General features: G+C 39.9%; 1 protein-coding gene across 2 annotated transcripts in view; it reads left to right on the forward strand.

The window, feature by feature from the left end:
* bcl11a (BAF chromatin remodeling complex subunit BCL11A) overlaps positions 1-14,986 on the forward strand; it is a 196,631-nt gene that overhangs the window by 133,343 nt on the left and 48,302 nt on the right. The gene's annotated exons all lie outside the window — the stretch shown is intronic.

The following is a 14,986-nucleotide window of genomic DNA, read 5'->3' on the forward strand; positions in this document are numbered from 1 at the left end:
ATTCCCTGCATGGGTGAGGGGTTACCAGCTATGTAGCAGGATTATTGGCTATCTAAAAAAATGTGATCATATTTCAATGAAAATGAATGAAGCATACAATAAATTCTTTGTTACTAACTATGTCTAAATAAAATCATTAATCAATTAATTGATGCCAATTTCTCTGCCACAATTCCTTTTCCCACTAAAAGTGCATGATTAATCTGCATACTTGGGCCCTGTGTCCATGCATTGAAAATTAAACATTGACCAGGTGGTAGTTGAAAATACAAGCAGTACCTGTTTAAGTTAATAGCAACAGATCATTTAATTGCTAAGTCCAATTATCTGGACCTTCCATAAGGTGAGTCAGCAAACTGTTCAGTGTAGTTGTTCCAATGGTACTGTTGGCGTGGCGTCTTCTACTCCTAGGGTTTTTCCTTTGAGAGTTGACGACCTGATGAACTAAAATTTATGACTTGGAGAAATGGCGGATGTTTAAAATTGTTTGATGGTATTGCTGTGCCTCACGTAGGTGCGGGAAAATCTAATTCACACAACGTGGATAACAATTCTGCAATTTCTCAACCCCACAAGTTCTATTTAGAACACAAATATGTTTTCAAAAATCTTTCACATATTTGTTTTATTTCAATGCAGCAACGTAATGATGTGTGACTTCAAAGATGAGGACGAGTCCAATTCTACCTTGGGTAATATATCCCTGTACAGGGTATAGGATAATAGATAGAGAGAATTTTATTATTTGCCGTTTGGGATGCTGACTATATTTGTTCCATCTCCATCATCTACATCAACTACTTTGGTAAAGGATGTAGATTGAATCTGATTTGCACGACTCAGTATGGCAGTGGGCAGTGAAATTATCAGTTTCTAATTCATTGATTTGAATTTCCCTTTAATTGAATTGAACTCATAGTTTCAGAATTTTCATACAAGGATATAATATGAGGAAATGTGCATGTGTGTATTTTAGTCAATATTTAAAAAATAACTTTTAAATGATATATTTTGGCCATTTTCTTGTCTTTTCTGGGAAGCCACATGTCTTTGCCCGCTAGACAGTTCTCAGGCATGCATTGAGGTACTGGTTGCCCACAGGCCTTATGCAGTGAAATACTGCTATGTGTGCAGAAAGAGTATCTGGAGGACTATTGGGAGCTGGGATCCTGACTGGCTATTTTTGACACTCCCTAGCCTAAGCCCTGAGCACGGAGTCCAATTTTAAGATTCTTACCTCTACATTGCTTGGCATCTATTGACCTGGCATAAATTGGGGATCACAGCTAGGATCTGCAGTCTACATAGTTCAGCCATGCAATGGAAGGAAGAATGGGCCTTGCCACTGGCAGAAAACAAGCTTTCGATTTGGCAGTCTGTTTTGCAGTGCAAGCAATTGATTTCGGTGGAATGTAAAAATTAAATTCAGCATAAAGCAGTTTGCTGATTTGCTTTAAATATATTTCCCATTGCTGGTGAAGACCAATTTTGCCCCAATGGCATAACAACAGACCCATTAGGAAATGCTGTAAATTTGATCTTTTCACAAATGTTAAAAATAATGATGAGGCTCACTGTTAGCTTTTTTTTCCCAGACTTTAAAATAAATAAATGCAAAATAAATCCATGCTAGAAAATTACCTCTGGCAATATTAGCAAACATGTAATTATATTTGCATGTGATTCCTCTATATTTGATTATTTCAGGAAATAGTGTGTTAACAATAAAGAGAGGCAGTGCACAGAAATATCTTAATTGTTTATTTTTTAATATCACCTGCAGTAGCTTGTAGTTTATATATTTTTTCATTTATTTTTCTTTTGTTACATTAAATATTTGCAGTATCAATAGATTACCTTTTTAAAACTGGGTTTTAGCTAGTGTATCATTCATTTCTGCTCTTTACAGATCAAAAAGAAAGCTGTTTTATATTAGTACACACTTCCTTTTTCTTTACCTGCTTCACTTTTATAGAACAGGAGAGAGTATATAATCATTCTCTGTGCTCTTGTAAAAAGATGAGAATCTGAAATATCCCTAAGGGATGACAGTTTAGTTCTAACCTGTCGATTTTAGCATGGAACTGTATTTTTAGTAAACCACATTTGTTCTAAGATCGTTGCCAAAAACGTTAGAATTATTTGTAGATAGAAATTGTGCCCGACCAAAAAAAAAATAGACTTGTTTGGGAAAATGTTATTAAATCACTAGAATCCCACTTATTCCTTTGCAGAAAAATCCCATTTGAAAACTCTCCCACCATGGTTTGAGCAGCAGGGGTTATAAAACTTAACCAACCTCAGAGGGAAACATGTATAATGTTTCATATCAAAATATAAAATATTAAAAATGCATAACAGAATTTATAAATTAACCAGAAATACAATTTCAAATGCTGACGTATTTAAAAAATTCCCAGTAACATTTTTTGCTTTTGGTATAAGAGGTTTAATCTGTCAAATTCATTTGATATTTTTTGATTTGACATTGTAGATGTAGTTGCTCCAGATTTAGTCTTGCTAAAGGGAGAAACGTAGCAGCTTTAAACCTCAGTCAGCTCGTGGTGTGTTTCTGTTGGAGGCACCAATCATACTTCAAACACATCATGGGAAGCATGCACCATGCAGCCCAAATACTGTAAGCAAAGTGGCGAAAAGAAATGGTGGCTTTCCCGAACTGTTACACATTAATTGCATTATAAAATCATGAACCTGCAAGCCCTTTGTGCATTTACGAGAATCTCATGAGCAGATTTATGTGACAAGCATAACATGCAAGGCACCATTGTAAAACCATATACAAGTGTGACCCCATGTTCTCATAAATTTTGGATACATTTACTTCCTTTGTTTTTATGTGTCGCTAGAATTGTTAAACCTATGATTTCACATTTAAATGCATTTGTGGATTTGTAAAGAAGCAGATAGTTTTTACTTTTTGTAAAATGAGGGGATGGGTTCGGAGGAAGACACATCTATAAAGCTCTGCATTGCCATTGCTTAAAGGATTTAAAATAAATCCGATTCCAAGATGTAGAAACTATAGCTGTTGGAACGCTCTGAGTTATTGAGTTACAATTTTTGATAACGATTTAACAAATCAAATGACATTGTTTTGGAAATGTCGGCCTTTGAAAGCTGCAACATGGGCAAAGCTATTGGCATTAGATAGTAAGATCACATAAGAGTTGCAAATGCAGACCTGCGTAAAGGATATTTTTAGGACTAATTCTCTGTATTAGCGGTTCCAATTTAAGTTGATATGATTTGCATTTAATCATTTTTTAAAAGGTATGCATACATAATTTAACTTTCTACCGCTCATTCTATGCCAGTTAGTTTCAGATCCTTCTTAGAAAAGTGTGCATTTCACTTGAAATGTAAGGATCCATAACGAAGTACAAAATGACACTAGAAAAACCAGGAAAGAGAGAAAGATAATAAAAGTATGTTTTTCTGCCTGGTGTAAAGTAATGCGTGATTGAAGGTAGATTTCCTTCTTTAAAATATAAATTCTGAGCCTCATCTATTTAAACTTTTAATTAGCTCTCATCTGAAGATTTTAAAAGTTCTCTTTGTGGCTTAACCAACATTCTTCCCTCAGCCAATGCAATTGAAACAAGTTAACTAATCCAATCCATCTCGTTGCTTTTTGTGAGAACCTGCTGCATAGATAATGGCTGCCTTATATGTACAATCATTTGCTTCATTTCAACCTCACAAACCTCATAATGCTACTCAGAAAAGCTTGCTGTGTGGGTATTGTGTCACTGATAGTACTTGTGTTTATTTCCCATCCTCGGTTGCCCATGAGTGACTTGTTCAACCTTAATACCTGGTAGATGTGAGCCATCCACGCAGTTTCTAAACCATTACCTTATCTGTCTCCTTATCTCCAACCTCTTTCATCCGTGCAGCCGTACACAATTGTGGACATTTGTGTGTCCCTGATTTCCAATCTTCCAGTGTGAAGTGTTGCTTGATAATACTCCTGTGCAATGTCTGGGTGTCTTGCTACATTAAAGGCAGGATTATAAGCGCAAGTTGTTAGGGGGATTAGGAGCATTTATTTTATGACAACCCAACTACTTTCTGGGCTCTCTTATTGATTAGGGCTTCGGAAAATAGTTTGAAAAGAAATAACATAAGAAATCCTGATTTGGAGTTATGATGTCTGTTTGCTAAACAGCATTGTTTGTCCAGCTATTTATGAAGTTATGTTTTGCTAATTAAGTGAAGTATGATTTGTGGTAGCATTGAAATGGTGTGTAATCCCAGTGTGTGTGTGTGTGTGTGTGTGTGTGTGTGTGTGTGTGTGTGTGTGTGTGTGTGTGTGTGATGGTGTTCACTGGCTCATTTTGCACTGTTGCGCCAATTGCCTTCCTGAAAGGCATTGCGCTGTCCAAGTTAATCAGGTGCAGTCTTCAACACAAAGTATTCTGTGCTGTGCCTACTTTTCACCATGAAACATCGATTGCATCTTTGCCCAAGTGTATAAACTAATTTTTAATGTTGCTTGATTCAGATTGATAAAATGCATTGATTGTGCTGGCGATATTACTGAAAATAAATGTTGGCAAATTAATTCTTCATTTTTAGTTCTGGCATTGTTAATTTCTCTTGGTTTTTTGTTGGATTATTAAATAGGATGCAGTTAAGGCAGCATGCGTGGCTTGGTGGATTTTTATTTAGTGGATACAGCACCTGCAAAGTGGTGTCATTTCCAGGACATGAAGTCTAAAAATATTTTTCAAGATGATCATGGGTACCCAGTGAGACTTGTGTGAAGAGGCCCAGCATCATTCATCTGGTTTATTAATGTCCTACTGCTGCTGAGTCAGTGTATAGAGGTGCATAATCGCTGATTACTTGCATTAATATGTAGTGCAGTTTGCTCCTGGAATAAGTTTAAAATAAGGCTTTGAGTCAGAAGCTTTAAATCTTTGATTAGAAAGCATTAAATGCGGTTCCAGGTACACGTTGGAATACCATTCCAAGATATGCATAACTATCTTTCCCGTGGCAGCCAGCATTCTTTATCGCTGTTAATGTCAAATAAAGATGCATAGAATTAATGTGGACACTAATCCAAGTCATATTGGCATAAATGCATGGTGTAGATGTACCAGTACTTTATGAAGTGGTTTATACTACCTACTAGAGTATTTGTAGCTTATCACGCTAACTATCCCATAATTAACGGTGAAATATGGGAGCAGTCTTGTCAACATTTGGTGCTGTTTGTGGAAGAGTTTAATGTGAATAGAAAAAGAATAGTTGATGAGAATAGACTTGTACTGATGTATAGCTTCAGTATCGTTTGCTTCTGTTGTGCCTTTTTATTGTGTGATTTTGGAGTACAGAAAGTTAATTTGCTGTTAAGTTCAATATAAATATGACAGCCTTTATTTACCTGATTGAAGGCCATGTGTTGCCAGGTCTGGACTTAGTGCAGCAGATCTCAGAATGTTCATGAATCTGCAATTTTGTGCTTAAGTATTTTTGTTTTCAATGTTTTGTTTCTTTCCTGTAGCGTTAACTGTGGCTAAATACCAGATATAAAATACATCATCTCCACACAAGTGTGTTAACAGTGGGAATAAAAGTCATTTATTTCAATTGGCAAGACCTCATAGAATCATGGTGTCATATATCAGGCCACCAAGCCAACTATCATGCACTTATTTATACTAATCCTATGTTTATGTCATTCTCTCCACGCCCCCATTCAACTCCCCCCAGGGTCCCCCATTCACTTACACTCTTGGGTTAAGTTACAGTGGTCAGTGTCTCAAGTGATATTGTCCAAGGACTTAAACTGCATTAAAAAAAAAACTTGTAAGAAGGGATGGAGGACTAAGTCTCCCTGATTGCTGACGATACTAAGATATCACTGCATGATGTATTGGGGGGGGGGGGGGGGGGGGGGGGGGTGAGGAGAGGAGAGGAGGACAGGACAGGACCAAGGGCATTTGCAGGATAAGTTAGTCATCAGGAATGTGGCCAGCTGTATTCAATGTGGTCTCCAAGCTCATCTTTTTGAAATATCGTTATTTGCTCTTGAAATGGTAAACTAGGAATTACAGGAACAATGTATTAGCAATCCGCGCTTTGTAATTACAATACAATACAATACAATACCATTTATTGTCATTTGAGCCTCAGTGAGGCTCAAACGAAATTCCGTTTCCACAGCCATACAAACAAAGACAATTTCCTACAGACATACACACAATTTAATTCACACAAACATCCATCACAGTGAACCCACTGTGATGGAAGGCAAAGTCATTTCTCTCCCCTGTTCTCCATTTCTCTCCCGATGTCCAAGCCCCAGGCGGGCGATGATAAGTCCCACGGCCATTTTAGGCCGTGCAGGGCGATTTACGGCCCCACTCCCGGTCTAAAAGTCACAATGTTGGAGCCCCCGGCGGGCGCTGGAATGTCCCACGGCCATGAAGCCGTGCCGGGCGATGTACGTCCCCGCTCCAGGTCGTTCCAACCCCGCGACACAGGCTGGAGAAGTCGCGTTGCGGGAGCTCCGGGAAGCGGTCTCTCTCTCCCCCCGGACCCGCGAGCTCCCGATGTCCCGATAGTCCACCGGACCTGCGGCTGCGTTGCTGGAGCCTCCGAGCCCCAGGAGTCGAATGAGTTAGCAGCGAGTCACCACCGCTCCCCACGCTCCGAGGCCGGCCAGCCCCACGATGGTGAGTAGTCCGCAGCTCCGCAGTCTCCCGAGCCCCCGGGTCGTTCAGGCTGGAGGCCGCTCTACGGTGCTAGGCCCCAACGAGAAAGGAGACCCGACAGGGAAAAGGTCGGGTCTCCCGGACAGGGAAGAGATTTTAAACAGTTTCCCCCGCCCCCCACATATACACATTTAAAACCAGTATTAAAAAAAACACCAACACTACATTTAACTAGACAAAAAAAAAAAAAGACAGACAGGCTGTAGGGGCCGCTGCAACGGGTGAGTAACGCCGCCAAGGTGGTTCACAATTAATGCAACATTGTGGACAGACATTGATTTTAAAAGTTTATGGAGTTTAAAATTAAACACGGAATGCTCAGCAGATCAGACAACAGATTCATAGGCTTTTATGAAAACAGTATATAATTGGCCTACTTTCTGTAATTTGTAGTTGAACACACATTCCTTGCATCCAGAGGTGCTGCCTGTTCCGCTGAGCTACTCTAGCATTTTGTCTCTACCTGCTATTCTCCTCACCCCCTCCCCCATCCTGTTTAAAATATAAATCCATTGAGATGAGATCAATTGAATATTACTAACCTGACATTGATGGTTTTCTGAGGATAGACACAAAAAGCTGGAGTAACTCTGTGGGACAGGCAGCATCTCTGGAGAGAAGGAATGGGTGACGTGTCGGGTCGAGACCCTTCTTCAGACTGGAGAACCCGAAACGTCACCCATTCTTTCTCTCCAGAGTTGCTGCCTTTTTGTGTCTATCTTCGGTTTAAACCAGTATCTGCAGTTCCTTCCTACACATTGATGGCCACTGATTATGTTCATCACAAGGGCACAAATGTATGGTGTTGACTGGGGTTGAGGTCGCAATCAAACTTGATCTGATTGAATGACAGAAGTTGGGGTACTGAGCAGCCTACCATTGTTCCAGCTTTCTTTAAGACCCTTCCTTTCGATTTCACCTGTTCCCTGTTATATTTTAGACAGCTGTGGCAAACGCTCCATTTTCATCGAAGAGCTGAGTTTTGGTTTTCCCTAGTATTAACTAAAAACGAGAATACCACTTTTCATTCCTGTCACTTTTATTGTATCTAAAATTAGTAAAGACAGATATTTCAGCTCCATGGTGACAAACATCTGTTAATATCTTCAGAGCAGTTAAATCACTGTTGTGCAGTAAATGCTGGATCTACAGTCAGGAACTTCCCCATACTAAGTAAATAAAATGATGAAAATAAATTTACTGCTGGGAAGTAGGTAATAGATGATGGTCTGTGTATTAAATAGAAGCTGTTTGAAGTCTGATATTTCCCTTTAATAGTACTTGATCTAAACCATTTTCATTAGTAATTAATGAAGCATTTATTTGAATACTTGATGCAGAGTAAAATAGAAATGATCTGTTTTAACCTCAGCTGGAACTATCTTTATTGTGCCAGCTATTTGACCTTCGATAAATTATATTTCATGCACCTTGGCAACATTTAAAATTCTGAGTGTTGCAAAAAATATGGCAAAATAATGCTTTACTGCACTAATATTGCACATCCCGTGGTAAATGTGAGATATTGGGCAACAATTAATTTTTGGTCACCAGTCCTGAACATGTTTGAGAATTTTGTGCCACTGGTTGAACTATTCAATTTCATCGGGAAGCTGAATATTTGGAGATGAAAATAATCAGTGGCCATCATTTGCACTCATGTTTAATGATGGGAATCAGAGGATACAACCCCCCCCCCCCCCGCCCCCCATTCACTTTTGGGGACACCACAAGTTTTTCCTTTTCCAAAGCACAAAATGAACTAAAGCAATGAAAGTTTCCAATTAAAGGATCAAACCAAAATTATTTTTTACTTTTAGGTTAAGTCTATTTTGGCAAGATGACTCACCAGTGTGTTTACATGGATAATCTCATTTGTAATTATTTTGGCTTGGGGTCCCTTTCTGTATTCCAAGTACGATCATCATTCACTTCCAAGCAGGTAGATGAATGATAGGTTTATCCCATCACTGTACTTTAGGTGTGCAGGAAGGAACTGCAGTTGCTGGTTTAAACCGACGATAGACACAAAAAACTGGAGTAACTCAGCGGGACAGGCAGCATCTCCAGAGAGAAGGAATGGGTGACGTTTCAGGTTGAGTCTGAAGAAGGGTCTCACCCATTCCTTCGCTCCAGAGATGCTGCCTGTCCCGCTGAGACACTATTCTTCAGGTGTCTATTAGAGCAGCGAGAGAATGGTCAGGGTGAACTTTTCTGCCTGGGGCAACTCCTAGGTCTCAAATGTGTGACAGTGCTGGCTACCTGGTCAACATTGAGACTCCATGTTCTCTACACCCTGCTGTATTGTATAATGGGGCAGCTGTACATTAGCAGTACCGTCTGCAATATGATCATTTCAATCCAGCTCATCTATTGTTTGGAGAGAAAAAATGTTGTAATCAGGTAAAAACTCATCAGCTAACAGCATATATCTGTAATTTAAAAAAAAAGTATTAATTTCCCTTTAAGAACAACATTGCTGTTTTAATTAAACACATTTCCCTCTAATTGTGACCTATGCAAAAGTTGATGATATAAGACTGAGAAACGAATTAGCCTCATGAACTTTCTCAGTTATTTTGTTAGGTCAAGGATGATCCATTCTTGGTCTTAACTCCATTTCCCCCATTCTCTACTCATTATCTTTTACTTCCTCAAATTGTAATGTCTGTCAGTCTTGCGTATACTTAATGATGTCAATTTTCTGTGCTTGTGATTTCCAATGAATTATGGTCATCTGTGAGATGTTCGGCGACTCCTTAAAATAGGCAACCCCTTGTTCAGTACCTGTGCCCTCGTGTTCTAAACATCCCTTTCAGCATCCACATTGACAGTTTTCCTTAGTCTTATGTTTCTAAACACCAATAATTATGTCCCAACCTGGCTTCATCTTTCTATTTACTTTAATGCTTTCACCCTAGAAATCAACCAAATGAACTTGCTCTGCACTGTCTCAAATGCAAACAGATCCTTGCATAAATATGGAGATCAAAATTGTATATATTACTTACTAGCACCCTGCAAGATTGCATCAAAACTCAGATTGCTAAAGCATCTCAGTGGGTCAGGCAGCATCAAACTGTCTGATACTGCCTTCCATAGAATCCCATAGAAACATATGTTTCTATGTTTCTATGCCTGAAAAACGGAATTACTCCAGCACTTTGAGTTTTTGCATAAGATTCCAGCATTTGCAGTTCCCCAAAATTGTACCCCTTTCAATAAAGCTCAATATTCCCTTATCATTGCCAATTACTAGTTGTACCTGCATTTGTTCCATGTACTAATACCCCCAGAACCTTTTGGGGTCTCACTCCATTTAAATGATTATTTGCCTTTTAATTCTTCCCTCGAAAGTGGGCGACATCACATTTTTTACCATTTCATCAGCTTCACGTTCATCGACTTAACCTATCTTTCAGCTTCGGACGATAGCTAAAATAAAACAATTCCTCCACTTTGATGACCTCGAAAAGATCATCCATACATTTATCTCCTCCCGCCTAGATTACTGCAACTCTCTTTACACTGGCATCAGCCAATCTTCCCTGTCCCGCCTGCAAATGGTCCACTGGCTCCCTGTGCGGTTCCGTATACATTTCAAGACCCTCCTCTATGTCTACAAAGCCCTCAATGGGCTTGCCCCCTCCTACATTAAAAGTCTTCTCACCCACCACTCCACCTCCAGGTCCCTCAGATCGGCCGACTTGGGGCTGCTGAATATCCCGCGGTCTAGGCATAAGCTTAGGGGCGACCACGCCTTTGCGGTTGCAGCTCCTAGACTGTGGAACAGCATCCCTCTTCCCATCAGAACTGCCCCCTCCATCGACTCCTTTAAGTCAAGACTAAAAACTTATCTATACTCCCAAGCCTTTCCTGACGTCCACTGAGCGAGGGCTATATGTATATATGTATGTAGTTTGTTTGTTTATACTATTCTTATAACAAATGTAAAGCACTTTGGCCAACGAGAGTTGTTTTTTAAATGTGACTTGACTTTTGCAGACTTGTTATATTCACCTCGTAACTTGCTAAGCTACCGGCAGATGTGGCTATGGTACATTTGGTCTTTTCATCCAAGTCATCAGTACAAAATTAAATAATTGACATCGCGACACTCATCCCTGTGGAAGCAGCCAGTTACTGATTGCCATTCCAAAAATCCCATTTACTTGTTGTACTCTGTGTAGCAAATACAAATGCCATTTCACAAGGAAGCACGACCTTTGTTGCAAACGTTTATTTACAAAGAATAGTTAAATTATGTCAATATTATTATAACCTAGACAGAGAAAAGTAAAATTATCTTCAACTCATCCGTGTGCCCAATACTGTGATTCCATTGTTTATTTGACCCAGATGAAAACTTAGCGAACTTTGTTGAACAAACTTTCTCTTACTAAATGGCATCATTTAGATGGCTATTTTCAAAATGTTTGCTATACAATACTGTGCTTCTTTTACTTCACATCAATGCTCTCATAGCATTAATACTGCACGAGAGAATGGCATGGCTGTAAACTGTAAATAAAGCTTCCATTATGCATTGGCTCATACAAAAGAGTGAATTTTTACTTTGGGACAAATTTGATCCATGATACTTGTAAATGACAATAATGTTAATTTATCGTAGTATTTTGCTACTGTGATGTAAGACTCGACAGATTTCCCTCTAATAGACGATTTCATTGACACAATCGTCAGGGGTTTAATAACAATTTTCAATCTCATTTGTTCCATAACAAATTGTGTTTGGTGATGAAGTGCTGCTGGCCTATCCTGGGTACTTTATACGTTAAAAGTGTAAACATGTTGTGGGCTGTGATGGGTCTGGGGTAAGGTTGAGATTCTAAAAACACTTGTGATTTTTATTCCAGTTGCTAATTCTTACTCCAAAGCCTTTGTTGATTTCAAGTACAAATGGTGGTTTTGTTTCCCTGCCGTTCTAGATTGGCTTTCTTTGCTCTCTTTTTGTGTTGATTTTTAAAACTTCACATTACTGGAAATTTGTATCTTTTTAACCTCTTGTTTCAATTTTTTCTCTTCTTTCTCCTCATCTGCGGGAGGCAGTGGCCCACAGTGGACACGGATCTATGAACGTCGGCACCCCCTGCAATCCCTCGTCTGTGTGGCCATTCTTCATGTGTGAGCCTAGACAGTGAGTGCTGTTAGGCTGTTTGCCTGTGGGAACATCCAGGTCTGGCCTCATCCTGTCCGCACCCATCCATCCACCTTTTATTGTCAGTGTTGCTGTCAAGGGTGCTGGCAAGGATGAGGAGTAGAAATCCTGGACAAATATATCTCCTCCTCCCTAACCTGCTATGCTTAGACCATTTGCTGAGTCCCAAACCTAACCCCTTGCTGAGAGCTGTGTGTTCAATCCAAAAAAAGATTTGATCTTGGGACCTCCCTGACCTACTTGCCTGAATACGACACCACATGTTGTATTGATCCACTGGCATGTTTGGAGGGGTAGATTGGGGGAGGCGTGAACGAACATAAAGTGAGGATAAGGAGGTCCTGGAATCTCCCCTAATGGGTTCACACAGTATATTAATTGACGGACAGTTGACAGTGTGATGAGTAAGATTAGCAATTTTATATTTTAAATGATTGACATCTTTTACCGATACGGTGAAATGCTTTGGCACTGTTGCGTAGTAGGTAACATGATCATGGAAGAGTTATGTGGATACAGTGTAGTGAATGTGTCCCATCTGCGCTGAAGGTTCATTTCACAATTAAAAGGAATCGGGGATTGCATGGAAAAAATGTGGGAAAACTTTTCTCTTTTGTTCCATTCACAGGAATACAAGATTGTTCATAACAGAAAAGAAAGTGTACTTTTCTCAGTGTGAGAACTATTTCTGGTGCAGGCAGTTGTATTTTATTTAATTGTCAGTATAGAAACTCCCCACGTCTTCGAAGGGAAGAATCAGTTTTCCGATTGGATCAAAGAAACCCCCCATATAATTGGGAAGAGTTGCAGGAGTTTTACCTCAAGCATCAGGAGAGCTTGGTTGTATCTTGTGGTGTAAGCATTAAACCTGGCTCCTTGGCATCACGATGAAAAGATTGATTTGTAATAATCAGTTCAGTTTAGTTTATTGTCGTGTGTACCGAGGTACAGTGAAAAGCCTTTTGTTGCGTGCTAACCAGTCAGCAGAAAGACAATAATGATTTCAATCGAGCCATTTGCGGCGTATAGATAGATGATAAGGGAATGTTGTTTAGTGCAAGGTAAAGCCAGCAAAGTCCGATCTGGTCAGTTTATATTTTGGTCAACATGTTTAGAAAGGAAAAAATTAATTTCTAAAATACATCACTACCGCCACTCAAGATCATTTAATTTTGATGGCCCAGGTGGATTCTATGCACCTTTGTACTAATAGAGATACAACTCTGAGTGATTATATAGTATAGACTGAAAATAACTGAATTGCAATTAACTTTTATTACCTTGTGCAGTCAGTTCCTAAGCACTTTATTGCCGAAATAAGTGCAGATACCTGTTTGTCCTGAGTGCATTTTCTGCGAAACAAGGAACAAGCAAATACCATGAACTGAACTTTATCTATTTTTCTGAAACAATCAAAGCATTTTCCCTCTGAAGCGAATGGCCTCTTGTATGTTGTGATATGTGAGGTCTTTAGTGCTGGGTGACACCAGATTTCACTTGCTGGTAATAGAAACTTAAGTATAATTGCTTATGCCATTCAAATCTATTTGGAACATGCATTTTATTAATTTATGTTCTTACACCATACATCGTCAGGTGTTTTGATAATGGCTTGTATACTTGTCCGATACCAAAGTACCCGCATAAGTGATAAGTGAGCATGTTGCTGCCTCGAAGCAGAAAAGCGTTGTGGTGGCATTCGCAAATTGGTGATGTCAATGTAATAATTTGCACGGCTCAGTAGGATTTGATGTAGTTTGTGCTGCACCACTTTATTGGGTCTCCACTAATAAATTGACCAACTTGAGATCATAGCTCTGGAGGGTGGGGGGTGCTGTGGAAACCTCAGCATCAATTGTCTAGTTCTAACCTGCTGTGGAACTGTATCTATTATTGGTCTAGAACGGCTGAGACAGATGAAAATTTGCTGATTTGCCGGAAACACGTTTAGACCCAAAATGTCGACAGTTCCTTCCTCTCACAGATGCTGCTCAACCTGCTGAGTTGCCCCAGCAGATAATTGGAAGGAAAGTTGCCCTCTCCTCTGCGATACTATCTATAGGTCATTAGTACTGTGTATCCATGAAGAAGTGGAGATAAACCTGAGGACTACTGTCATTCCTTGTGTCAGCCTGGTGATGTGATTTAGTATTGTGGCTTCCTTGCAACAGATGTCACAGTTGCACAAAGCTGCACCCTGTAAAGTCTACCATCATGATCCCAGGAATGAGTGGGTTAACATATAATGAGCGTTTGACGGCACTGGGCCTCTACTCGCTGGAGTTTAGAAGGATGAGGGGAGACCTCATTGAAAATTACTGAATAGTGAAAGGCTTGGATAGAGTGGATGTGGAGAGGATGTTTCCACTAGTGGGAGAGTCCAGGACCAGAGGCCATAGACTCAGAATAAAAGGATGTACCTTTAGAAAGGAGATGAGGAGGAATTTCTTTAGTCAGAGGGTGGTGAATCTGTGGAATTCATTGCCACAGAAGGCTGTGGAGGCCAAGTCAATGGATATACCTTAGGCGGAGATTGACAGATTTTTCATGAGTAAGGGTGTCGGGAGTTATGGGGAGAAGGCAGGAAATTGGGTTTGAGAGGGAAAGATATGTCAGCCATGATTGAATGATAAAGTAGACTTGATGGGCCAAATGACCTAATTCTGCTCCTAGAACCTATGAACCTATGTTCCTGGACAATAGGCTGTCATAATACCCGTGTAGATGGTTGTTCATCAGTTGATGGATACAGCCAATTTGGCTGGAATGAGATATCACCACCCCAGCATGTTTTCATTCTTATACTGGCATGGCACACAGAGACCATGGTGGAAGCAGTATTGGTCTTCATCAGATATTCACAAATCGGTGTCGGCACTTCAATATATCAGAATCTCTTTTGGAAATGAGAATCCCTGGTGCGTAAGACAATGTTTGTCTCTTGCCTCAGTAGGTGTGTATGTGTGATAAAACAAGGGCATAAATGTGCCCCCCCCCAACGGCACCCTCTCAGGTTGATTGTTCCTGAGATGGGGGGGAAATTCTCACATGGTTATCCTTT

This window comes from Amblyraja radiata, chromosome 8, assembly GCF_010909765.2.
Source record: "Amblyraja radiata isolate CabotCenter1 chromosome 8, sAmbRad1.1.pri, whole genome shotgun sequence".
Classification (NCBI taxonomy): domain Eukaryota; kingdom Metazoa; phylum Chordata; class Chondrichthyes; order Rajiformes; family Rajidae; genus Amblyraja; species Amblyraja radiata.